This window comes from Lissotriton vulgaris, chromosome 2_2 (assembly GCF_964263255.1).
Source record: "Lissotriton vulgaris chromosome 2_2, aLisVul1.2, whole genome shotgun sequence".
NCBI classification, from domain to species: Eukaryota; Metazoa; Chordata; class Amphibia; order Caudata; family Salamandridae; genus Lissotriton; species Lissotriton vulgaris.
In genome coordinates this window covers 288875994-288900776 of record NC_141688.1, presented here as the reverse complement: position 1 = coordinate 288900776, position 24783 = coordinate 288875994, and positions in this window count along the sequence as shown.

Here is a 24783-nt window from a genome sequence, read left to right as displayed (position 1 = left end):
GAGGGTGGAGGGTGAGGGGGTGAGGGTGAGGGGGTGAGGGTGAGGGTGAGGGTGAGGGGGTGAGGGGTTGAGGGTGAGTGAGGGTGAGGGGTTGAGGGTGAGTGAGGATGAGTGAGGGGTTGAGGGTGAGGGGTTGAGGGTGAGTGAGGGTGAGTGAGGGTGAGGGTGAGGGATTGAGGGTGAGGGGTTGAGGGTGAGTGAGGGTGAGTGAGTGTGAGTGGTTGAGGGGGAGTGAGGGTGAGGGTGAGTGAGGATGAGGTGTTGAGGGTGGGTGAGGGTGAGTGAGGGTGAGTGAGGGTGAGGAGTTGAGGGTGAGTGAGGGTGAGTGAGGGTGAGGGTTTGAGGGTGAGTGAGGGTGAGGGGTTGAGGGTGGGTGAGGGTGAGTGAGGGTGAGGGGTTGAGGGTGAGTGAGGATGAGTGAGGGGTTGAGGGTGAGGGGTTTAAGGTGAGTGAGGGTGAGTGAGGGTGAGGGTGAGTGAGGGTGAGGGGTTTAAGGTGAGTGAGGGTGAGGGTGAGTGAGGGTGGGGGGTTGAGGGTGAGTGAGGGTGAGTGAGGGTGGGTGAGGGTGACTGAGGGTGAGGGTGAGTGAGGGTGAGGGGTTGAGGGTGAGTGGTTGATGGTGAGTGAGGGAGAGGGGTTGAGGGTGAGGGGTTGAGGGTGAGTGAGGGTGAGGGGTTGAGGGTGAGGGAGGGTAAGGGGTTGAGGGTGAGTGAGGGTGAGGGGTTGAGGGTGAGTGAGGGTGAGGGGTTGAGGGTGAGTGAGGGTGAGGGGTTGAGGGTGAGTGAGGGTGAGGGGTTGAGGGTGAGTGAGGGTGAGGGTGAGTGAGGGTGAGTGAGGGTGAGGGGTTGAGGGTGAGTGAGGGTGAGGGGTTGAGGGTGAGTGAGGGTGAGTGAGGGTGAGTGAGGGTGAGTGAGGGTGAGTGAGGGTGAGTGAGGGTGAGTGAGGGTGAGTGAGGGTGAGGGGTTGAGGGTGAGTGAGAGTGAGGGTGAGTGAGGGGTTGAGGGTGAGGGGTTGAGGGTGAGGGGTTGAGGGTGAGGGGTTGAGGGGTTGAGGGTGAGTGAGGGTGAGGGGTTGAGGGTGAGTGAGGGTGAGTGAGGGTGAGGGTGAGGGTGAGGGGTTGAGGGTGAGGGGTTGAGGGTGAGTGAGGGTGAGGGGTTGAGGGTGAGTGAGGGTGAGGGTGGGTGAGGGTGAGTGAGGGTGAGTGAGGGTGAGGGGTTGAGGGTGAGGGGTTGAGGGGTTGAGGGTGAGGGGTTGAGGGGTTGAGGGTGAGTGAGGGTGAGGGTGAGGGGTTGAGGGTGAGTGAGGGTGAGGGTGAGTGAGGGAGAGTGAGGGTGAGGGGGTGAGGGTGAGTGAGGGTGAGTGAGGGAGGGTGAGGGGTTGAGGGGGAGGGGTCGAGGGGGAGGGGTCGAGGGTGAGTGAGGGTGAGGGGTTGAGGGTGAGGGGTTGAGGGTGAGGGGTTGAGGGTGAGTGAGGGTGAGGGGTTGAGGGTGAGGGGTTGAGGGTGAGTGGTTGAGGGTGAGTGGTTGAGGGTGAGTGGTTGAGGGTGAGTGGTTGAGGGTGAGTGGTTGAGGGTGAGTGGTTGAGGGTGAGTGGTTGAGGGTGAGTGGTTGAGGGTGAGTGGTTGAGGGTGAGTGGTTGAGGGTGAGTGGTTGAGGGTGAGTGGTTGAGGGTGAGTGGTTGAGGGTGAGTGGTTGAGGGTGAGTGGTTGAGGGTGAGTGAGGGTGAGTGAGGGTGAGTGAGGGTGAGTGAGGGTGAGTGGTTGAGGGTGAGTGGTTGAGGGTGAGTGGTTGAGGGTGAGTGGTTGAGGGTGAGTGGTTGAGGGTGAGTGGTTGAGGGTGAGTGGTTGAGGGTGAGTGGTTGAGGGTGAGTGGTTGAGGGTGAGTGGTTGAGGGTGAGTGGTTGAGGGTGAGTGGTTGAGGGTGAGTGGTTGAGGGTGAGTGGTTGAGGGTGAGTGGTTGAGGGTGAGTGGTTGAGGGTGAGTGGTTGAGGGTGAGTGAGGGTGAGGGTGAGGGGTTGAGGGTGAGTGAGGGTGAGTGAGGGTGAGGGGTTGAGGGTGAGTGAGGGTGAGTGAGGGTGAGGGGTTGAGGGTGAGTGAGGGTGAGGGGTTGAGGGTGAGTGAGGGTGAGTGAGGGTGAGGGGTTGAGGGTGAGTGAGGGTGAGGGGTTGAGGGTGAGTGAGGGTGAGGGAGGGTGAGGGTGAGTGAGGGTGAGGGTGAGTGAGGGTGAGGGAGGGTGAGGGTGAGTGAGGGTGAGGGTGAGTGAGGGTGAGTGAGGGTGAGGGGGTGAGGTTGAGGGTGAGGTGTTGAGGGTGAGTGAGGTGTTGAGGGTGAGTGAGGGTGAGGGAGAGTGAGGGTGAGGGGTTGAGGGTGAGTGAGGGTGGAGGGTGAGGGGGTGAGGGTGAGGGGGTGAGGGTGAGGGTGAGGGTGAGGGGGTGAGGGGTTGAGGGTGAGTGAGGGTGAGGGGTTGAGGGTGAGTGAGGATGAGTGAGGGGTTGAGGGTGAGGGGTTGAGGGTGAGTGAGGGTGAGTGAGGGTGAGGGTGAGGGATTGAGGGTGAGGGGTTGAGGGTGAGTGAGGGTGAGTGAGTGTGAGTGGTTGAGGGGGAGTGAGGGTGAGGGTGAGTGAGGATGAGGTGTTGAGGGTGGGTGAGGGTGAGTGAGGGTGAGTGAGGGTGAGGAGTTGAGGGTGAGTGAGGGTGAGTGAGGGTGAGGGTTTGAGGGTGAGTGAGGGTGAGGGGTTGAGGGTGGGTGAGGGTGAGTGAGGGTGAGGGGTTGAGGGTGAGTGAGGATGAGTGAGGGGTTGAGGGTGAGGGGTTTAAGGTGAGTGAGGGTGAGTGAGGGTGAGGGTGAGTGAGGGTGAGGGGTTTAAGGTGAGTGAGGGTGAGGGTGAGTGAGGGTGGGGGGTTGAGGGTGAGTGAGGGTGAGTGAGGGTGGGTGAGGGTGACTGAGGGTGAGGGTGAGTGAGGGTGAGGGGTTGAGGGTGAGTGGTTGATGGTGAGTGAGGGAGAGGGGTTGAGGGTGAGGGGTTGAGGGTGAGTGAGGGTGAGGGGTTGAGGGTGAGGGAGGGTAAGGGGTTGAGGGTGAGTGAGGGTGAGGGGTTGAGGGTGAGTGAGGGTGAGGGGTTGAGGGTGAGTGAGGGTGAGGGGTTGAGGGTGAGTGAGGGTGAGGGGTTGAGGGTGAGTGAGGGTGAGGGTGAGTGAGGGTGAGTGAGGGTGAGGGGTTGAGGGTGAGTGAGGGTGAGGGGTTGAGGGTGAGTGAGGGTGAGTGAGGGTGAGTGAGGGTGAGTGAGGGTGAGTGAGGGTGAGTGAGGGTGAGTGAGGGTGAGTGAGGGTGAGGGGTTGAGGGTGAGTGAGAGTGAGGGTGAGTGAGGGGTTGAGGGTGAGGGGTTGAGGGTGAGGGGTTGAGGGTGAGGGGTTGAGGGGTTGAGGGTGAGTGAGGGTGAGGGGTTGAGGGTGAGTGAGGGTGAGTGAGGGTGAGGGTGAGGGTGAGGGGTTGAGGGTGAGGGGTTGAGGGTGAGTGAGGGTGAGGGGTTGAGGGTGAGTGAGGGTGAGGGTGGGTGAGGGTGAGTGAGGGTGAGTGAGGGTGAGGGGTTGAGGGTGAGGGGTTGAGGGGTTGAGGGTGAGGGGTTGAGGGGTTGAGGGTGAGTGAGGGTGAGGGTGAGGGGTTGAGGGTGAGTGAGGGTGAGGGTGAGTGAGGGAGAGTGAGGGTGAGGGGGTGAGGGTGAGTGAGGGTGAGTGAGGGAGGGTGAGGGGTTGAGGGGGAGGGGTCGAGGGGGAGGGGTCGAGGGTGAGTGAGGGTGAGGGGTTGAGGGTGAGGGGTTGAGGGTGAGGGGTTGAGGGTGAGTGAGGGTGAGGGGTTGAGGGTGAGGGGTTGAGGGTGAGTGAGGATGAGTGAGAGTGAGGGTGAGTGAGGGGTTGAGGGTGAGGGGTTGAGGGTGAGTGAGGGTGAGGTGTTGAGGGTGAGTGAGGGTGAGGGTGAGTGAGGGTGAGGGTGAGGGGTTGAGGGTGTGTGTGTGACAGTAACTTGTGTGTGTGAGGGCAGTGTGTGTCAATGCAACGGGGCTCATGTTATCGACCTCAGAAGCATTAAAAGTGTGTGTCTTGGAACGTCTGAGGGCAGCTCGTGTTACAAGCTTGCTTTGAAGATGGTCATGCAGTGCTGGGAGTGGAGCAGATGGTCCTGTTTATGACCTGCAGAGCGCGTGTGAAGTGGGCGCGGATGAAGTGACTGGGGGTGAGGGGTGTGCAGCCTGGTGTGCTGGCGCGCGCCGCCTCTGCTGAAGCCTGGCAGCAGAGGCGGCGCGCGCCAGCAGAGGCGGCGCCTGCACACAAATTGGCTAAGTGGCTAAGTGGCTGGTGGCAAATGGACGCACATCAAAGGAGCCGCGAAAGTAGCATGCAAGCAGAGGGCTTTTTTATTTATTTCCACTCATCTGTACTAGTGTTCGTGCTCAAATGACCCCAGATTACACGTAAATTATACATGATGAAAGGCCAAGAAATGATGTTGGGTTACTCCCACAATATATGTACAGTTCATGAATGTGCAATTTGTTGTTTGCTGATAGCTGGATTAATAAAGCTAGCTCAGAGGGTTAAAGCGCTGACGACCGATCTACCTGTGATATGCAGTTAACACGCTGGAGACCCTTAGGGCCGACGCAGCCTCTCATGTTTCTGCGGTCGATAAAATGAGCAGCTGGGTTTATGTGCACATATAAAATAAATTAGTCTCTATTTTCTTAGTATTATTACAGTTAAAGTGTAGGCTGTTTTTCTGCATTTAGTTCAATATACACTGCTATAACCAGTGTCGCACGTTTAGTTATAATGTTTCTGATTGTCAGTTAGTTTTCGGGTGGATTAACTTTCTTCTTTAATCCTTCAGTGTTGTCTTGTATTGTTTTATACGCATGTCAATGTTTGTTGGTGAGTTTAGTACACAAATTCGGTATGTCTGCATTTGCTACAGTTTTGGGTCTTTCGTGTTTTTTAGAAACGGATGGAAGGCTTCTTGTGGTGATTGTGAGTTAAACAATTGCCCGTGCGACTGTTCCTTGTGCGTTGTTTCAGAGTCGTAAGAAAGGTAATTTAAAGGGAAAAAAGAAGGAAGAAAAAGAATTACGCATTGAGAGAAGGAAACTGTGGAGTACAGGGAAAGAAGAAGTAAGCCCTGAAGTGAGAGAAGGACTGTCATAGGGAGGATGAGGAAGACGAGGCAGACTGAGGCAGCTGGAGAATAATGGAACGTGAGAGAGTGATGCGTGGGCAGAGAGAAGGCAGGCGCTGGAGAGGGAGGGGGTGGGATGCCTGCGAAAGGGACGACACACAGAGCGAATAGAGGTTACAATGAGGATCAGAGAGAAGAAAGGTAATTTAAAGAGAAATATTAAAATAAAGAAAAATAATGAAGAAAACAGAGCACTAATTAAAAAGGGAGAGATGGGCGAATGAAAGAAACCGTGAAAAGAAATGGAAAGGAAGGAAGCAGTAAGTCGGCCGGCTGGGAAATGCTCTCGGCATTGCGATTTGCAGAAATAGAAGACAGACGCATTTTGTTGACAGTGGTGGGTGCGAAACAAAACCTCTAAAATGTAAAATGTAAGGACTGGAATCCGCAGTTGCACAAAAACAAGTAGGTTAAACACATCATAAGGAGTATTAAGACCTTAAGGTGTAGTAAACCTTTTTAAAGTGGAATTCCCAAAATCCCCAATGTGAACATGTTAAATAAAACACATGGGATAGTAAAAACGTCTGTTAATTATTTTAAAAAAACAACTAATCAGAGCGTAGTGAAACCCTTGTAAAGCATAACCCAAACATTTGGGTCCCCAGTATGAACATGTGAAAAAACATCACAGGGTGAAGTGAAAACAACTGTAAAGTGAAACAGAGACACTGAAGGCTCTCTCTGTAACACCAACATGTGTGATAAGCAAAGTCCCAGAGAGAAGACCTAATAGTAATCGCCTCAACATGAGATTTGCTGATAAGTGAGAGATTTTATAGGGATTATTGGGCATGTCTGAGATGTCAGAGAAGGGGATATTAGTACAAAAACCGCTCTTGGCAAAGTCAATATATCTCGCCCTTGCCCCAATTGACGTTGCTAAGATTGTAAGCCCTGTCGTACAGCATCCCGATTTTGTACAGCGCTGCTTTTTTTTTTTATAACAGGAAAAAGGGTACAAGCAGTCGGCTTTGTAATTTGTAGGCGCAAGCACCAAGCATGCATGCACCTACACACAGGCAGTTTTAAATAAAAAAGATTTTGCTTGCTGGTTTGAGTTTGACTGGTATAGAAAAACAAAACTGTGGAGCGGGAGGAGAGAGCAATAACAATGTGGGGGTTGTAAGGAATCAGAGACGGCATTTTGTAAAACCATATGAGGGCACGGGAGGGGGAAGGAACATAGGTGATGGGTGAAGAACACGTAGAAAGAGTAACGTGAGGGTGAGATCATGTACTGTATAATGGGAGGGTGAGATGCTGCACTGGATAATGTGAGGGTGAGATACTGCAACTGACGTATTGAGCAGTTGTAGGAAGGGCTACAGCTGCCGTTTTTTGGAACTGTGGAACCAGGCTTTAGTCCTTGCGTCTGTTCAAAACCTCAGATTCTGGGCAAGTCACTTAATTTCCCCGTGCCTAAAGCAAAATGAACGTGCCCTTCTATTATATAAGTGTTGCTTTTGTAAAATCCTTCAATAGCTTCCACTCGAGCTCAGGTACATAGAAAACATAGAAAAAGAAGTAAACATCATGTGAAAACCGACTAAAAACACAGAATAGTTTAAACATACAGATATCACCTGCCACAAAAAGCCGACTCTCTAGTCAGCTAAGCATACCTGTGACTTAGAAGCTGCCCTTAAGAAGAGTGCCGAACAACTCACTCCAAATCAACGATAACAATAAAATACAACACACCAACCCCTCAACTCTGACTCACGCGCTGCACTGCTGGTAATGATTATTGGGCGGCTGGCGAGGCGCTCTACACAGTGTGTTTGCGTGCAGCACATGGTTCCTCCGGTCAGGCTGGAGTATATGTGTTCCTGGCTCTATGTGCGCCCTTTTTTGCAGTGCATTGTTGTGACTTTAAGGCAGCTGCTTATACCATGCCTACCTTCATTGGAGCTGCAGGAAGGGCGCTCTGGAGAAGCCCAAAGCCAGTCAAACAATGGGAGGGAGAACTAGTTGCGGTGGGAGGGGACTCTGAATGCTGGAGCCAGGACTTCTCCAGGAAGTGGTGGTCTGCTTTCCTGGCCGGTGTTTTGGCTCTGGAGCAAATGAATCTGAGGGAGGAGGAGCGCAAAAGGGGAGGCTGAAGCTAGCGGTGACAATGGAAAGCTGCATCTAGTCTCTAATACCTTCCTGTTCAGTATTAACACAGTGTGGACGGGTTCTCGGTATCAGCTCTCCCCATTGAAAATTAAAAGGAAAAGTGAATGCCTTTGTGTTTTAAAAAAAATGCCTTCAGCGGACCACGTTTGTTTTAGAGCCTAGACACACCAATAACCATGTGTTTCTTCCCAAAAAAATAAACGTAAATGCCGAGTGTGAAGAAAAAAAACTGCTGGAGCTGGATTGATTTCTAGCCAAGCCAATTAAAGTAAACAGTGTAAACAAAAAATGTTCTTGCGGATTAGCTCAACAAACTCACCCTAGGGATGTATGGAAATACAATTTTAAAAAGTGGACGGAGACACGTATTTGCTCAGTGAGAGTCACAAGAAAGCACGCAACAAATTACCTCAGCACAGAAAGACACAGACACAACAACCTGGACAATGTTTGATAGAATTAAAGTTGGCTATTGTGCGCCGGGGTTTACACTACTTCAGTTAGGGCCGCACACTGCATGTCAGAGATCCGTGTAACATCCTAACAGAGCAGTTGGTGAATCAATTGGGGCAGAAGTGTTCTAGAAACAAGTTAAACACGTTTTTTTAAAAGTAGATACGGCCTCCGGCCGTGAATAATTAGGGGGTGAGAAATGCGCTGGGAGGGCTGCCTTTGATGTGGGAATGCGAGGCAGGCAGGCAGGCGGCTGGTGGCATTGTGCACGCGCTTCATGCACTGCAAGGAATCGCCAGCCAGTGGTGGTGTGGATAAAGACTGGATAAGCCCCTATAGAGCTTGCCAGCTGTGCTGCGCACAACAGGCGAGCCCTAAAAAGACATGTAGAGTGCGGTCTAGCTACCTGCAGTCACGTGACCCAGGCGAGATATAGCGATGGGGCGTGACGCGGGGGCGTGAGTAGAGCAGTATTAGAGAGACTGCCGATGTTACATGTCAGTCAAACCTCTCACTCTTCCTACACAAGACGATGGAGAAAAAGACACACGTCCTTCTAGCGCCCCCTTGTCTCAACCGAGCAGCCCGAGCAGCAGCAATCACGGGCTTCTGTTCAGTATAGCAAACAGATTTTCTCAAACTGCACTATGACAAACAAAAAATGTATCAGATGGGCATCAGTGGTGCAATGTCCCTTAGATAGGTAGGCATGGGCATCAGCACAGCCAGCCTCTATCGTGCACACAAACAGTTTCGACATGGGCATTAGTAATAGAAGCTTCTCTTGCATACTCAGAGATCACACGGGCATCAGTAGCGCAAGCTTCCATCGCAAACACAGACAAGAAGCACATGGACCTCAGTAGTGCAAGCAGATGGATAGGACATGAGCCTCAGTAGTGCTAGCTTCCATCTCACACATGGACAGGCAACACATGGGCATCAGTAGTGCAAGCTTCCCTCCCATACACAGACAGGCAGGATATGGGCACACAGGTAGGTAGCGCATGAAGCTTCCCTCACATAGACAGAGCTCAAATAGGCATCAGTAGATCCTACCATCTCACCCACAGACAGGTAGGACTTGGGCATGAGTAGTTGTTAGAAAGGGGGTCTCTAGTTGGCTGTTATAATGACCCTGTCCAAGAAGGGAGACTCACCCTATTGAGGGAAAGGGAGTCACATAGCTAAGATAATCCCTGTTCACCCCCTTGGCAGCTTGGCACAAGTGGTCAGGCTTATCTCAGAGTCAATGAGTAAAGCATTGGTGCCCACACACACAGTAACACAGTGTAAACACTACAAAAGGAGTCCATATCAGTTTACAAAAATAGCCAATATTTATCTGTATGAAACAAGACCAAAATGACAAAAAGCCAACATACACACTTCAAAATATCACTTTAAAAAAGTGAAGCAAGTTTTGTCTAAAGAAATCAGTGGATGCGTGTGTTTAAGCACAAGTTATCTTAGATTCGTCAATAATCAAAGATGGTGCGAGGCGCATGGGAGGTGAGGCACCGGATAAGTAATGCGATGCGTCGGTTCCTTACTACACAGGGAAGGTGATGCATCGGTTCCTTACTGGCAGGCGTGGTAATGTGTTGGTTACTTACTGCTGGGCAGGGGAGTTGATGTGTTGGTTCCATACTGGCAGGAGAGGTGATGCATTGATTTCCTGACACAAGACCTCGGTTCCTCACTGCGGCACGGTGTCGAGGGATGATAAGTCAACAATCCATATGCGATGCATAGATTTCCCAGCAGCAATGCAGGTGCTGCACCGATTTCACTGCCGCGAGGCAGGTGGTGCAACTATTCTTCAGCCGCAAACCAGTGCTGCGTCCGAGTCGGAGTGGGTGACACGTAAGTAGGTGACACAGTGTTTGGGACTCATGATGCAGTGATTCTTCTGATGAGCTACAACGGCAAGCTGAAGCCTGCAGTAAAGCCATGGTTGATGCTTCCAGCGGAGACCATGCTTCAATGTAGGCAGTGGCAATGCAGTGATCTTTTGCAGCGATGCATCGAGAAAACAGGCTGTGGATTTTCTTGTTAAGATCACCAAAGTTACACTTCCAAGCGCCCAGGAACTGGATTTCATACCACTTGGCAAGTCAGGACTCTCAGCAGAAGAGCCCAGGCTCTGTTAGGTGAAGTCTTTGATGGCCCTGAGACTTAACAGGAGGGAAGCACACACAAGCCTTTAGAGAACCTTGGCAGCAGGATGTAGAAAGCAAAGTGCAGTCCTCTCACTCCCAGGACAGAAGCAGCAAACAGCTGGCCAGCACAACAATTCAACAGAGAGAGTGGCAGGTCCTCCTACAGCACCCAACTCTTCTTCCTGGCAGAATGTCCTCAGTTTAGAAGTATTCTGATTTTGGGGTGTCAGAGGTCCAATACATACTCCTTTCTCCCTTTGAAGTAGGCAAACTTCAAAGAAAAGTATTTGTAGTGCACAAGACCCTGCCTTTCCCTGACCTGGATTCAGACACACTATAGGGAGTGGAGACAGCTTTGTGTGAAGACAGGCACAACCCTATTCAGGTGTCAGTGACAACTCCTCCTGCCACTAGAGCTCAGGACGGCCTATCAGCCTGGTGTTGGGCCATCAGGATATTCAAGGAACACCTCAGCTCCCTTTGTGCGACTGTCCAGAGTGAATGCACACACTCCCAATTGTCAGCCAGATGTGCATTCTACAGACAGAGTCACCGAGTGGTTAAGCAAGAAAATGCCCACTTTTTAAAATTAAAATTTTCAAACATGTAATTTAGAAACTAACTTCACCAAAATATGCATTTTTAAATTGTAAGCTCAGAGACCCCATACTCCAAATGTATCTCTTCCAAATAGGACATTTCACTTGAATGATATTTCAAGGCAATCCCAATGTTGCCCTATGGGGGAGATAGCCCTTGTAATAGTGAAAAACGAAATAAGCTGTATTTCACTATTAGGACATGTAAAACAAAAACATGTCCTACCTTTTAAATAGTCTGCACCCTGCCCATTGGGCTGCTTTGGGCATACTGTAGGGGTGACTTACATGCAGTAAAAGAGAAGGTTTGGGTCTGGCTAGTGGGTGTACTTGTCAGGTCGACATGGCAGTTTAAAACTGCAGACGCAGCCACTGCAATTGCAGGTCTGAGCCATGTTTAAAGGGCTACTGAGTGGGTGGAACAATTACTGTTGCAGGCCAACTAGTAGCATTTGATTTACAGGCCCTGGGAATATCTGGTGCACTTTACTAGGACTTAATAGTTAATCAAATATACCAATCATGGGCTAAACCAATCCCCAATTCATTTTAGACAGAGAGCATATGCACTTGAGCACTAGTTAGCAGTGGTAAAGCGCCCAGAGTCCTAAAGCCAGCAAAAAAGGTCAGACAAAATAGGAGGAAGAAGGCAAAATGTTTAGGGATACCCTGCAAAAAAGGTTCAACAGTAGTGTAAGCATCCATCTCACACACGTTTATTTTTCTAACCTGCACCTGAAAATCAACAGGTACCTCTAACAACCTACCTTATCTTTTAGGGGCTCAGCGGGGCTGGCTGGCAGCTGATAACACTCCAGGCGCCTAGCGGTAGTGGCCGCCATCTTGGATCGGGCTGGCTCACCCAACCCCACCCACGCCACTCCCCCCACGCTGCTCCTCTACTTAGGAGTGATTCCTAGTCTCCCCAGCGATTGCGAGCAGCCCGGTGGCAGTGGGCTTGCTGGCAGGAGCTGAGGGCTGCGACTGAGTATTCTATTTTTAGCGCGTTGTCCCCCTGACCAAAAGCGGCGACACGCATTGATTTTTAAATTAAATTGCGTTTATTTTTCTAACCTGCACCTGAAAATCAACAGGTACCTCTAACAACCTACCTTATCTTCTAGGGGCTCAGCGGGGCTGGCTGGCAGCTGATAACACTCCAGGCGCCTAGCGGTAGTGGCCGCCATCTTGGATCGGGCTGGCTCGCCCAACCCCACCCACGCCACTCCCCCCACGCTGCTCCTCTACTTAAACGTCCCCCATGTGTCAGCGCAGCGGACGAGCGCAGCGGGCGCGCCGTAGGCTCGCCGGAGTCGCGCCAGAGTCCAGCCCGTCTGCGCCCGTCCGCGGCAGGCCGGGGCAAGGGGCACTCCCTTATGCCCATTCGTTGACCTACTCTACCCTTGAACTCCTATCCCACTGGACTCCAGGTACCATCAGCCCACACTTATCATGCCTGTTGCAAAACTTAAACCTTCTCTCCTCCCCTCCATCTATTGCTCCCACTGCCATTTTAAGCCCCACTCCTCCGCGCCGTACCACTTTCCCTGCTCTTCCCCCTCCTTCTGTCCCTCACAAACCGATTTTCAACACCACTGCAGCGCTTCTCAACACCAGATCAGCTGTCAGTCACCAGTACGAGCTATATGATTACCTTGACACCCACAACCCAGATCTTCTGTTTCTAACAGAGACCTGGCTCAAGGCTGACTCCCTATCTAACGTCTTAGCCGCACTCCCTCCCTCATATTCCATCGTTCGAGCAGATCGACCGGAGGGCAGAAGAGGCGGTGGGGTGGCCCTAATAGCTCACACTGATTTCCACTTTAAGACTCTTCCCTGCCCCCTCATTCCCGAAGTCGACTGTCTGATAGTTCGCGCTACCTCCCACGCGACCCCCCTAACTGTCGTTCTTGTTTACCGTCCCCCTCACCCCACACCCACTTTTGTTTCTGATTTTCAAGACATCCTCGCAACCCTGGTCGTTAATAACTCATCAGTGTTGGTCCTGGGCGACCTCAACTTCTGGCCTAACGATCCCGCTGAAAGTTCCCAATCTAAAGAGTTCACGGATCTCATGACCAGCCTCAATTTCACCCCCCATGTTCACAGCTCTACCCACGTGCACGGCCACTCACTTGACCAGGTCTGGACCCTGAACATCCCTACCTCCTCCCCTACCATTTCCCCTTGCCCTTGGTCGGACCACTTTCTAATTTCCTTTTCCCTTGCCTTAGCCCCAGTGGCCAAACTTCCCCTTCCCAAGAACACCTGGGTTAGAAAATGGGGTAAGGCAGATATGCCATCTTTCCACTCATCCCTAGCTAACTCCTGCCCTGATCTCTCTGGCCTCGCCGCCTCGGACCAGTTGGCCACTATCGATGGGTGGTTGACCCAGGCTGGCGAAGACTTCGCCCCCTTGAGGCGGATCACGGTTAAGCGAGCTCATGCCGCTAACCGCTGGTTCACTCCTGACCTCAAGGTAATGAAACTGGCTGCCCGTAGAGCAGAGCGTGCATGGAGAAGAGAATATTGCCCCTTAAAAAAAACTACTTATCTCTCCGTGCTCAAGACATACAAGCAAGGTATTCTTGATGCTAAGACCCTGTTCTACTCAAACAGGATAATGGCAGCGGATTCCCAAACTAAGGAGATCTTCGCCACAGTACATGAGCTTGCTTCGTCCAATAGAGCCGCGGCTTCAATTCCCCCTTCCAACCGCTTTGCGACTCACTCAACGATTTTTTCATTGACAAGGTCGCAAAGATCAAAGCTAATATTCCTCTTCCCTCCCCCACATTTTCCAACCCTCTCCCGCCTGCTGTCACGTCCAAACTTACTTCCATCCCTCCCTTAACTAAGGCCACGCTCTTCCCTCTGCTCCAAAAGGTAAAGTCAGGTTCTCCCCTTGACTTTGCCCCTGCCCACATCTTAAGAGATATCTTCCTAAACTGCCCTACTCCCTCCCTCACACTCTTGAACGACTCGCTCAGTAATGGAGCGGTCCCTGCTGCTCACAAATTTGCGGCTATCATTCCCATTCTCAAAAAACCCGGTGCTGACCCTTCCTCCCCTTCCAATTACCGTCCCATCTCCCTCCTGCCTTACCTGGGCAAGGTTCTGGAAACCCACGTGACCAGTACCTTGAGCACCTATGTGGAGACCAACCACTGCCTCTCTTCCAGGCAGGCCGGCTTCCGCCCTCTCCACTCCACTGAGAGGGTGGTGTCCTCAGTGATGGACAGCCTACGCGAGGGCATTGACACTAATTGTCCACAGGCCCTCATTCTTTTAGATCTGTCCGCCGCTTTTGACACGGTGGACCATTCCATCCTTCTCACCCGTGTCAAGGCGGCGGGCATCGAGGGCCTGGCCCTCGCCTGGCTTGAGTCCTTTCTGAGCGACAGGGCTCAGGCGGTTCATCTAGCTGGCTTCACCGCTGCCCCTCGTAAGGTTGTATGTGGAGTCCCCCAAGGTTCCTCACTTTCCCCACTTCTTTTTAATTTATACATCTACCCTCTCATTTTTATGTTACAGCAGCTCGAGGTCACGGTGTTTAATTACGCCGATGACCTCCAGCTAATTTTCAACCTTTCCCATTCCTCTTCCTCCTCCCAGAACGTCCAGTCCGTCATGCTGTTCATCCAGGACTGGATGAACTGCAACCACCTCAAACTCAATCCAGACAAGACTGAGTTAGTCTTGACTGGAGGTGGTTGCAGCCCCTGGTCCCCTTCCCACTAGCCCTCCTCACTTGGTGCTCCCCCGCTCCCAGTTCCCAAGGTCAAAACCCTTGGTATTTTTCTCCATTCCTCACTTTCTGTTCATTCACAGATCTCCTCGGTTGTTTCGTCCTGTTTCTTTTCCCTGAGAACCATCAGGAAGATTTCTCGTTTCTTCTCTCTGCCTGCATTAAAAATTATAGTGATGGCCATGGTGCTCTCGCGCCTTGACTATGGCAACATCATTTACAATGGCGCTCCAGCCTACGCTATTCACCGTTTGCAGCTAGTGCAGAATCAGGCAGCCCGCCTGATCCACGGCCTGCCCAAATTCCATTGGGTTACCCCCTTAATGCAGGCATTACACTGGCTGCCGGTGAAAGAGCGAGCCTTGTTTAAACTTGGCTGTACCACCTTCCAGGCCAAAATGGGCAATGCCCCGGAGTTTATTTACTCCGCCATCAAACCTTACATACCCGGCAGAGAGCTTCGATCCACCAACTTGGCCCTGCTAACTACCCCCCGTTTCCGAAAGAAAAAGGCCGGAGGAACGAAATTTGCAGTTCTCGCTCCTGCTTTCTGGAACTCCCTCCCGTCGGAACTCCGGATGACATCCTCCTACACTGAGTTCCGGAAGGGCCTCAAAACTCTGCTCTTTTCCCAAGCCTACAAGGTCTGATCCCCCCTGCTCCTGTCACTCCTCGCAGTCCAAAAGCGCCAAGAAACCGCTTGGTAGTAGAGCGCTATATAAACATTTTTAAATTCAAATTCAAATTCAATTTTTTTTTAAATTCAAATACACACAGACAGGTATGACAAACATCAGTAGTGAAAAATTCCATCTCACACATGGACCGGAATGACATGGGCATCAGAAGTGGAAGCTTCCATCTCACACACAGACATGTAGCACATGGGCATCGGTAGTGCAAGCTTCCATCTCACACACAGACGGGTGGGTCCAGCGCATGGGCATTAGTAGTGCAAGCTTCCATTGTATACATGAAAAAAGGACATCAGCTGAGTAAGCTTCTATCTCAGACAGACTGGTAGAACATGGGCATCAGAAGTGCACGGTTATCTCATTTATATAGACATGGACATTAGCAAAGTAAGCTCCATCACGTCTTCGGACAGGTAGGACATGGATATCTGTAGTGTAAGCTTTCCTTGTTATGTTATGTTAATTTCAATTTATATAGCGCCAAATCACCGACAGGTCTCTTAGCGCTTGCTTTGGGAACCCGTCCTGGCTTTCCCTGGGAGACAACCCCTACTGGGCATCCCCAAGGAGAAGACCAGGTATCCCATCGCGGTGGAGCCATAGTGGAGATTAAGCAAGCTATTGCCAAGAGTTGCAGAGTGTGAACCCGTGATTCGAGTAGTCACCGAGGCGAGAATTATCGAGTCCGTGGACATTTTGAGCTCGAAACCCTGCCGCGTCGGGAATTGAACCCTGGTCCCGGGTCTGACCTCTGCATCAGGGTCTGCCTCCTCTAACCAGTGAGCCACACTTCTCCACTGCTTCCTTCACAAAGCAGCAAGATAGGAGATGAGCATCATTCGTCTCCCTAGCACATAGGGCGCGCACTGGCATCTGCTGTACTAAAGCCCCTTGCACACACAGGGAGGGAGATCATGGACATCAGAAGTGCAAGCTTCCCTCACAAACAGGCAAGTACCATAGGGGCATCACTGATAAAAAAACCCTTGCCAAACGCAGACACGCATGGGCTATCATGAATTCGTACGGGCGTTTAGCTCCCGCAACCTACCTGTCATGCACCTACTCCCTGCATCTAAAACTTAGTTTTATGGCCATTAGACTCGGTGACTGGCAATTTTTAAAAGATCTGCCAGGCTGGCGTTGCACGTCAGATGTATTATGGTGCAGAGGGTGCGGCAGGACGGCTGAAACTATGGAGCACGTGGTCTGTCTTTGCCCAGCACTTATGTCACAGCGTAGACGCATATTGAAAGCGGAGTGGAACAGGGTGGGAATCCGGTCCTGCAGACAGGCAATCATCGCGGCTCTAAGCCCAGAAAATACAGCTTTAAATATAGGCCTCACAACCTACATACGCCTTGCATATCGCAATTTTTCACATGCAACCCCCCTGTCGGCAACAGCCTAAATTAAATTGCACCATTTTTAAGCTGCTAAAAAGTTCTCTTTTAATTTCTGTATTTTCCTATAATTCGCTGCTATTGAACTGTTGCTGCTATTTCTATCTGACCCCACTTTTAATTATTCATCAACGGTTGGTTAGTTTACAAGTCCAATACTGCTAATCATTGGTATAACGACCTCCTTACCTTTTAAAGTTAGTTTAATGCCATGTGGACTGTTTATAATGGGGAGTTGCAGAATGCCATGTGGAAAACTTGTACCTACCCACCGTTGGTTATTTGATGTCAGTTTTTAGCTTTCACAATGTGTACTGTTGCTGGTGCTCCTTTTAAGGATGTTATTTTATATTCAAATAAAGACGTGTTAATTGTCCCAAAAAAAAATAAGGGCATCAGTAGTGAAAGGCTCTCCAGCGATATAAAAAAAAAATACCACCTGAATATCCACGGAGAGTTAACTTATAGGCATGAGCAGGGCAAGTTTGCCCTTAGCAAGAGAACCAATCAATCAATCAGGGATTTATAGAGCACACTACTCAACTATGAGGGTCTCAAGACGCTGGGGGGAGGGGGTTCGGGCAGCTCTGCGGTCATCCGAAGAGCCAGGTCTTGAGGACTTTCTGACGATTTGCAGTGTAAGGCTACGTCTGATGCTTAGGGGGAGTTTGTTCCAGGTCTTGGCCTTGATTAACCCTGGGCGGTGAACTACGCTCTGCTCGCGGAGTCTGCGGAGTTTCCCGTACTCCGCGTCACGGGGAGCTCGTGGAGTTCCGTAAAAGTCTGCTTCGCTTTTTTCCCCGCTTGCACTCACCAACGTCAAGTTGGCACAGTCGCGAGCAAGGAAAATCCACCTCCCAGCGAGATTTCTCAACGCAGGTGGGTCAGGTTTCTCCTTGTGAGTAGTCGTGTATGCTCGTGACTGCTCGAGTTGAGAAACTGCCCTTTCGCATTGAGAAAGCTGCAGCTCGAGTAAAAATCTACTTGTGCGGCAGAAAAGGTATGCTTGCGCGCTGTGCATGGTGCTGTTCGCAATGAGTGCACTGTGAGGACAAGCATCCGGCACTGTGCAAACACCGCAAATGGCATTTTTCTACCGTACTCTGCTTCTTGCGGAGCTTCATGTAGTGCAACAGTGTTTTTTTTGCAACACGCGTAGTACAACTCCACGAACTCCGCCAAGGGTTAGCCTTGATGTAAGATAAGCGTGTGCCCCCCCCTCTTTCTGGCTCTGTGGGTGCGGAGGACCTCTGCAAGAGCTATGTCAGCGGAGCTGACTATTCTCTTGGGGGCGTGGATGGAGATTCTTACATTGAGATGTTGGGTTCCGGTGTTATGGAGGGCTTTGTAGGCATTTGTTAGCAGTTTGAAAGTTACTCTCTTTTTGACGGGGATCCAGTGGAGGTTGCGGAGGTGCTGGGTGATGTGGTCATGTCGTGGGATGCTCGAGACCTTTTTCTTGCCGCGGCGTTCGGCACGGTCTGGAGTTTGCGAAGGAGTGTTTTGTTGATTTCGGCATAAAGTGCGTTTCCGTAGTCCAGCCTGCTGGTGATGAGTGCGTGGGTGATGATCTTCCTGGAGTCAGGGGGGATCCCTATGTAGGTCTTGCGGAGTATACGCAGTGTGTTGAAGCATGTGGAGGACACAGTGTTGATCTGGCAATTCATGGAGAGTGTGAAGTCGAGTATGATGCCGAGGTTGCGGGCGTGGTCCGTGGTGGTGGGTGGGTTTCCAAGGATGAGGGTCCATCAAGTATCGCCCCCTGCAGAGGGGGTGGATCTGAGGATGAGGACTTCTGTTTTCTCCGAGTTGTGCTGCAGGCAGCTGCTGGGCATCCAGGATGCAACGTCCTTCATTCCTTCATGAAATCTGTGCCTGGAAGAGAACAGCTTCAGCAAGGACTCAGCTTTGCTTTATTAAAGAAAAGAAAAGTTAAATGTAGGTCTAAATGCAGGACTCCTGTGTTCATCATGTCTGTGTATTATTAGATGTTGCTCACCTACCAAGAAAGACATGGACATGCTAGATAGAAATAGCACTCACGTTACGCAGTTTTAAAAATTAGCCATCCCGCACTATAAGGTGTTATATAGAATTTGAATATTAAAGGTGAATGACTACTAATAACTCTTCCACCCGTCGTTCCGTCCAGTGTCACAATGTCAAATGATGACCCCCATACACACCCTCCCTAGAAGGTAATGAGGTGTCCGGACACTCTCCTATGTCACAGATATTCTTTGTCCCAAGTGTGAGTGGTTCCATCACTTTCAGAGTGTTTATGAACAGGGAACCCTTAAGTTAAGGGCCCTCGGTCAGCATCCATGATCTCTTGGGAGTTTTTAAATGTTCATGAAAGTGTGTATACCCCCAAAAAGAAGATACATTCAAATGCTGTTCACTGCATCACAGGTTCATAGCCACGGGGGGAACTTAAGGGCGAGACCAGCTCTTATTAAACTTTGGCCCTCCTATATGATCCAGACAACACAACATTCACTGATAAATTAGTTTATCTAAGCAAACTGAATTAACCATTAAATGCATAAACACTATCAAAAAACAAAAAAATGCCATCAAATTCATCACTTGTTAAAACTATGCAGATAATTTTATTTTATTTATATATTTATAAAGCGTGCGATTGCCCGGAGGCGTCTTTGCACCCAAATCATTTTACAACTGGATGGTCTGGAAGACCTCTATAATTTAAAACTAGATGACTACTTTCAGGCTATAAAAACAAGGATGATGAATAACCATCTAAAGCTCAATACCGCAAAGAAAGAGATTAAGACCTGTGGACAACGACATGAACACCAGCCTACACCATATGAACTAAGCGACATGAGGCCCCTCCAACAATTTCAAGAGAAGTTAGAAACCTTCCGGTAATTATGGATTCAGACAAATACTTGTTATCACATTTTCATAACATCATGCAGAGTACTTCTACACATTGAAAACACTATGTTGCGTAATCCCATACCTTGGATGCCAACAGCAACTCCAAGCCATGACCACACTCATTTTCTCCAAACTTAACTATGAAAACAGCACACACATTGCCACACTTGCAGTCATCATGTGCAAAATACAACTTAACCAAAATGCTGCCACAAGGCTTTTTTTCTGCCTTCAGCCAAAAGAACATATGACTCTAGTCTTGCGGTCACTCCACTGGCTACTGATAGCTAGAAGGGCGATGCTCAAGGCACTCTGCCTTGTTCACAGAGGCTCCCAGGGAAAAGGACTGCTATACCTACAAGTTGTAATCAAGCAACAGAAACACAACATAACATAGTGTACCAGGCTTGCCCCACTTATCACTATACCAACATACGATACGATAAGAATACCATAGGGGTGACTGCTTTTTTAGTACACACTCTGAACCTTACTACCGCCAGTCAACGCTAGAAGCTCCCAGGGGCATATGCACTTCTGAAGACAGTTAAAAATATGGCTATTTCCTAGATGACTGCATCACCCGCACACCAGCAACAGAGCCCAGAAACACTTGCACCCTCAAATACAAGCCTCAGCTTGCAACGCACAAGTTGGAAATGACCAGCAAGAAGGACTGGCCCATGGTTCGCTGTGGTGTTATAAAGTTATGTACTTGCATATAAACCGCTAGGGCCCACAATAATGCTAAGACCATAACATGCAGCAGTCAACAGCTGATTGTATCTTACGCCTCTTACATTCACATAAGACATCTCAACTGCAAGTGTTGTCCATCACCATTCCTGTCCTGTCCTTTTCTAGCACAGGTGTACTTTTTGCTGACTACCTCCGAGGCAGGTACCACTGCTTCGTGGTGCAAGTGTGCCTGCATTGTAGGCAGGATTTTTTTTTTTTTTTTTGCCAGGAAGCAACACCTTCCTACACAAAAACAATCCTCAGAGGCATTTTTCTCTTTCTACATGTGCTGCAGAATGCAGAAGACGTAGAAAGAGGAAATAATGAGGAGGAATAAAGATATTTCTACTCGTTACACCTTCCTTGGGGAGGAGTAGCATTTTGACACATTCCCGGGTCTACCAGTAATGGTGAATCTGGAAATGCGCCAAAATCCATGGGTGGATGCGTGAGTACACCCACACTCCACCCATCTAGCGCCTCCATGGGGCAGAGTAACGCAGGGCAGCGATTTGCAAAGCCTTGCGTTAATCTAGAATTATCAAGCCATTCAAGGACACATAAGGTGGCTGTGCGCGGCTTGGTACATCTCTTAGGTTTTACGTCACCCTTGCACTCTCTTTCGTGGCTTAAGAGCGATTCCTCTCCTAAAACCACATATTGTGGAAACCATAATCAGGGCATCTGACCATGAAAGTGAATGTATCATAATTGACCTCTCTAGACATCTCTGCACAACATCAACAAACTTTTTCTAATTTTTATGTATTGTAATCACAGCTCCATGGAGTATGAATCTGCTTTTTGAAAGTTATAGACTCTTTTTGAAATTCTGCTCTATATTTATTTAATGTATGGTCATATCGAATTAATTGATGTTATGGGAACCTGTGTCATTAATGTACTAAGGGCCAGTTGTACAAAGCATTTTTACCGTCGCAAATGACCTGATTTGTTACTGAATCACAATTTGCATTTGTTATTTGGAAGGGGCGTGTTTTGGGCCCCCCTACACAATAGTGTGGTATGTATTACTGTTTTGCAACCAAATTCCGATCGCAAAACAGTAATACTTTACCACCAATTTTTAAGTGGGGGTAACTCATTTGCAAATGGGAAGGTCTACATTTGGGCCCCTTCCCTTTCACAGCTAAATAATCCATGCAGCCTGATTTCCTGTCTAACAGGATGGCCACATTGTATTAACTTCTTTGTCACATAGTCATAAGGGACAACTCTAGCTCCAGAAGGCTCCTAGCAAGGTAAAAAAAACACAGTGGCAAAAGAAAGGTGTCAGCTGCTGCTCATAGCCAGGCGCAGGCAAGAGAATGGTTCAGTTGCCATACATGGTCTCTGGATAAGAGAGAATCAGAGAGCCTGAAAACTATTGAGAAGTACAAAGAAGATGGAGGGAAGAGGTTCTGGAGAAGGAGAGTAAGAAATGAGAGTAAATAGAAAAAGTAGGAGAGAAAGGAAGGGGCAGGTCGAACGATGCAGCGGCAGACAGAAAGGGGTAGCGACTAGCGGGAAAAGTATGAGAGAGGCAGCGGCAACAGAGATTAGGAGATGAGAAGAGAGAAAGTAAAATAGAGCCTGAGGGAGCAAAATGAGCTCTAGATACCCCTGGAGAAAAGGCAACTGGAGATTTAAAGCAGAATTTACAGCTGGTCAAAGATGACTTCAATGTACACTTTTACTCTTGTTTTCTAAAAAAGTATCCTAGTGTTGGATCAGAGGCCACTCTGCGAGGTAACTTTTTAAAGTCCTCTCAAGGTCTAACAATTGTTACTCAAGCCACATTACTTTTTACAAACTGGTTAATAATAATGGCATCTCATTATTTGTAAATTGAATAACAATGGCACCCCCTTGTTATTTATTTCAACACTATCATGGTGAGAAGTTCTGACACCTTCCGTTTTAGTGCAGATCACCCATGGCTAAATCCCCTGGTATAGCTGCGGAAATGTACAGCCTACTTGCTGAGAAGTCCAAGTTCTATTATGGTGATATGGTTTTCTAGTGTACATATGAACATGTCAGTCTCTTAACTATTACTTCACTCAAAGCTTGAATTTTATCTGCACCTGTCGTAATGTTGAACAATCCCTCTGCAAGTAAATATTTTCTATTTCTAGTGCACGTGGCAGGCTTCCATGCTTTCTACATTCACCACTCAGAAGAGTGCATGCTCATTCAAGCAATGCAGGCCGAACAGAGGGTGCCACCTTGAGGGTCCTATGCAAGGAGTCTATTGTATGTGAAAGAGTAGAGAATGGCCATGATTCCAGAAGTGGAGAGCTCGGTAGCATCAGAAGTGGAGGTAGCGTGCAAGCAGCATCAAAAGGAGATACTATCACAGAGCAGGAGTGTAGATGCAAATCGAGAACCCCCTCCCCCCACTCAAAGCCTTAGAGGCCGTGCTCCTGCCAGCCCATCGACAGCTCCTCTAACTGGAGATGGGACTACGGGTCTCGGCCGGGCCACGACCCTCACATGAACCCATCACCTATCCTTTACCATGCCTGCCTGTCTTGCTGGTCGATGTCTAACAAAGGTTTACTTTTAGACAGCACCTTTTGCAGAACCTGCCTGAACTGAGAGGACTGTTTACCAATGTCAGAGTCTGCTTCAAATCCATGCAGTTTTCACTGGTGCTTTTGATCAAATGTAATTAAAAGTATCCATATTTTTTCACAATCTCTTATTGTGAAATTCATTCTGGTACCTTCCCAAATTCCCCTGCAAAATACAATTTAAATTCTGTTCAGTTTTTCCCATTGTTGCAGCCCTCAAATGTTAACAAGCATTGGCAATGCCAGTAGGTCTCGCCTATGCAGCATCTGGTGGCATGCCAATGTGTTTTAGCCATGTTGTACACCAGCGTGGCTGCTGTTCAGCATGGCTAAAAGCTAGTGCTGTAGAGGAGAGTGGCGTGGAGTCTCGCGGTGGAATGGCAAAGAGTATAGTGAGTGGCACACAATGGTGTTGTGCAGCATGGTGCATAGTGGAGTGGTGTAGGGTTGAGTGCACTGGTGTATAGCGCTTTGGCTTAGAGTGTTGCAGAGTGCAGTGGCGTAGAGTACAGCAGCACAGAATTCAGTAGTGTGCAATGCAGGGTCGTAGAATGCAGTAGCATAGATTAGAGTATGACATAGTAGAGTGCAGTGGTGCAAAGTAGAGTGGCATAGAGTGAAGTGGTATAGAGTGGTGCAGAGCAGAATAGTGTAGAGTGGTACAAAGTAGAGTATGTGTGTGACAGATTAAAGTAGCATAGAGTTGACTGCTGGAGAGTAGAGTGGTGCTGAGTGCATTGCAAAGCATGCAGAGTTCAGTGACGTAGGGTGAAGTGTTGCAGAGTAGAGTGGTGTTTAGTGGTGTAGAGTGGCATAAAGTGCAATAGCGTAGAGTGGTGTAAAGTAGAGATCTGTAGAGTGGTGCAGTGTTGTAGAGTGGAATAGAGTCAAGTGACATGGCATAGAGTGGGTTACAGTGGAGTGGAGTGGAGTGGAGTGGACTGGGGTAGGGTGCACTAGCGTAGAGTGTTGCAGAGTATAGAGGCATAGAATTGAGCGGCGTAAAATGCAGCATTGTAGAATGCAGTGGGATAGATTAGAGTAGGGTATAGGAGAGTGCAGTGGCATAGAGTGCAGTGGTGCAGAGAAGAGTGGTGCAGTGTAGAGTAGCAAAGAATACAGTGACAGAGTGCAGTGTTGCAGAGTATAGTGTTGTAGAGTGCAGTGTGGCGTGAAGTGCAGCGTTGTGTAATATAGAGTGGTGCAGAGTGGAGTACGGGGTCAGAGTAGAGTGGCAGAGTAGAGTGGCAAAGTAGAGTGGTGTGGACTAGAGTGGAATGGCAGAGTGTGTTAGAGTGGTGTGGAGCAGAGTAGAGTAGACTGGTGTGGAGTGCATTGGCACAGAGTGTTACAGAGTGTAGAGGCGTAGAGTGCAGCAGCGGCATAGAATTCAGTGGCATACAATGCAGCATCATAGAATTCCGTGGCATAGATTAGTGTGGTATATAGTAGAGTGCAGTGGCATAGCGTGCAGTGATGCAGAGTAGAGTGGCAAATAATGCAGTGACAGTGGGCAGCAGGGTAGAGTAGAGTGTTGTAAAGGGGTGCAGTGTCACAGTAAAGTGACATAGTAGAGTGGGATGAGTACAATGGCATAGAGTGTGTGAGAGTCAGATGGCGCTGGGTAGTATGGGCTGGTGTAGAGTTCATTGCCGCAGCGTGTTACAGAGTACAGAGGCGAAATGTGCAGAAGTGGCATAGAATTCAGTAGCAAACAATGCAGCATCAGAGAATGCAGTGGCATAAATGAGAGTGGTGTATAGTAGTGGCATAGAGCATGGTGATGCAGAATAGAGTAGTGCAGAGTATAGGGGCAGATAATACAGTGACAGAGTGCAGTAGGGCAGAGTAGAGTGGCGCAGAGTAGCGTATAGTGGCATACATTGGAATAGCAAAGAGTACAGTGGCATTAAGTGGAGAGTCGCAAAGTGCACTGTTGTAGAGTGCAGTATTGCAGAGTAGAGCGGTGAAGAGTTCAGTGGTGGAGAGTGCACTGCTGGCAAGTAGAGTGTCATAAAAAATTTATGCAAAGAGTGCAGCGGCATAGAATTCAGCAGTGTACATTGCAGCGTCGTACAATGCAGTGGCAGAGATTAGAGTGGTGTACAGTAGAGTGCAGTGGCATAGATTGCAGAGGTGTGGAGTGAAGCAGA